The following is a 3053-nucleotide window of genomic DNA, read 5'->3' on the forward strand; positions in this document are numbered from 1 at the left end:
AGCATATTATATACCTTCCATAAAAACTCTTATATGAAATCTTTACATGAGCACAAGCTATGGCATTTCATGCCAATTGATGGTCTTAAAAGGAGCGACCGAAACAAACCTAATCTAACTGCACAAGTGCAATGTACACATGTACATGTGTACATTGCGCATATACATTAAGTATCTGTATTAAGTATTGAAGTAGTCTTAATATCCCAATTATAGACCTTGCTCAAATCTGTATTCTATCTCTTCTTACTTCTCGTTTTACGTCTTCTGACTAAATCAAAAAAAATTTAAATTAGTTTTATCTGATAATTTCTTGCTTGTTACGGGTGAAGTAGATTAATTAGAGTCAAATCTCATAAATAAGGTGGCTCTAAAGAAAACTAAAGTGGTCTTCTTTAGAACCATCATTCTCTATAATCTTCGTTAAAGTCTGATCTCCCTCCTTCACTTGGAAAGAAGAGGGAGATTAGAGCAGTAGGTTCGGAGGGTAACAATGAGGCAAGCATGATGAGATGATAGCAAGAGAGTGAAAAAGAAAAGATGGCGGAGGAGAAAAGGCAGATGGTCTTGAGCAAAAGAGGAAGGGTGCTGATAACGAGTGAGTATACTTCTCTATGGGGTCAGGAGACGACACCTGCGGGTGCCCTTCAGCCAGAACTGAGTGTCCTTGTGCTGGAACTGCTCCAAGAGATGCTGTTGTAGAACCTTCTAGTTTTAAGTTTTGTGATTACTACATCGTCAGACATGATGCTAGCATAAGCAGTGGTGTCGCTTATTCCTTTTCAGACAGGCAAACCTACAGGCACTCTGTAACTAGGCCATTCTGTCATATGAAAAAATAAACAGAAGGTACAAAGGAATCGTTACATATGTACGGAGCTAAGCACGGCCTACATGTAGGTGACCTTACAGAAACGTCTAGAGCAAGACAATATGACTAAAGGAAAAGTGAAAAACAAGAAAAGACATTGTCTGGCAATCAATGTAAAGGAGTTGCTGCTGCTCGAGAAGGAAAGATAATGAACGTAACACGAAAATGGGTAAAGACCACATGCAAAAATAAATAATAAAAAAACTCTTTTCATCCACAAATTTAATTTCTGTAGACCTCTATTAGCATATAGCAGATATTATGTGATTAATGGAATATTCTTCATAAAGAAACTGTTAAGGAGCATCATTTTATTATTGCTTGGCAGAAACAGTTTGAGTTTTTTGAGCAATTATGGACCAAAACCAGGAAATCAAACAGAAGCTGAGAAAGGCTCAGCCTTTGAACAGCCTCTTTATATGGGCCTTACCTTAACCAAATCAGTCAGCCATGATCTGTACACACAGTTAGTCAAAAGCTCAACCAAGTGATTTAGTGCAATATCCTATTAGGTGAAAGCCCTTTAACTGGTAAAAACTCAAACATCGATGACCTAAAATTTCCTTGGTGAATAAATAGTCTGCCTTCTGAACAAAGGATTAGGAGAGAGCACATGTGACATGACAAAAATAGTTGTTTACATAACATTTCTTTGTTACTCTCTGACAAGCAGTTTTTATCATTCTCCTACAAACGAACTCTTCACACGCGTTCAAATCTACTCCAAGCTTTGGCTGAAAGACATTTTAGTCAGATTGCTCCCCTTTACCCCGCTCACCACTTACAAGTTATGACTACCGTAAGTCCTCATGCTCAAACCGCGCGGCTTGTCGTTGGGCATGGCTTTTAGTTTGAGGTCATAGGACACGGCTTAAGGCCATTCTTTTAAAACTTACGTGGCGCTCAGGGCAGCATCTCGATAAATGTGGTCTCTACTCAGCTCCCGCGCTATAACCATAGAATCGCATTCATGATACACTTTTATGTACGGAGGTTTTGGCGACATAATCGTTTATTTTCAAGGTCATGTTTATGGAATACTTTAGACTAAAGAAGAATTGATCGCTCTAATTTGATATGAATTCGTGACACACGAGTGAGAGACATGTGGTTGGGAGCGTGTTAATACCTGCTGACATCAAAGCAGAAACTATGGACCAAACTGAGCGCAAAACAGTTTTTCTTATTCAAGAGGACGGGGTTATAGCGAAACCCATCTCAACACTTTTGCTCCCGAAGGAGTCCAGGATGACAAAACCTCAGTCGTTTAGCCGCGATCGGCGGGCATATGCGGCTTGTTGGTAAGGGCGGCTAGATACTACAGAAGGCTTGTTGGAGGGTTATTTTTTCCTTCGTGAGTTATCTGCTTGTGAGCACAAGCCGTGTGGCATAAGCATGAGGACTTACGGTACCCATAGTGCCCAGTAGGTAAGAAGAGCAGATATAATCAGCCACTGAGAGTTGCGACATGTGAAAAGTTCTGAGGCTCGGAGTTTTTAATAAAAGTATATACATATTACTACTTCCAATTTTTGGTACGGTCGAGCATTAAGACATTTCGATAGTCGTACACATGTAATTTGTAGTTTGATCATATTTTTTTAGTCATTCATTGTTTGTGTTTCTCATTGATTCTGTTTTTGTGTGGCTGCAGTGCTACAATAACTGGGTGAACTCAAACCATTGGAGTTGTTCGCTGTTGTTGGTGTGAGGGCAGTTTCATACAGTTTGAAGTCCTAGGTTAGTTCATTCTTACTAGTAATTTCTACAGCGGTTGGATATGGAGACACATGTAATTTCTACAGCTGTTAGACAGGGAGTTACATGCAATTCCTACACCTGTAGGCGAATATGGACTCGCGGTTCATTCCTCATTCCTGTAAGTGTATCTGGTAATTTTTACAGCTGTATGTAGATATGGAAAAGGTTATTGCAAAAAAACAAGAACAGTTTTACAGTGAACTAGACTCGGGAGTGGCAGCTATAAGCCAAACAAGGTATCTATGTTTTTATATCCCATTTGCTCACAAATACCACAAATATGCACGCACCAGGCAACCTCTAATACTATTAGGTTCATATGTGTCCTCATCAATAACACATCTGTTCATGTATAAAATGTCACATAAGATTATGAAATAAAACAATGGCTTTCTAAATACACAAGATTTTTCTTGATTGT

Source organism: Watersipora subatra, chromosome 2 (assembly GCF_963576615.1).
Source record: "Watersipora subatra chromosome 2, tzWatSuba1.1, whole genome shotgun sequence".
Classification (NCBI taxonomy): Eukaryota; Metazoa; Bryozoa; class Gymnolaemata; order Cheilostomatida; family Watersiporidae; genus Watersipora; species Watersipora subatra.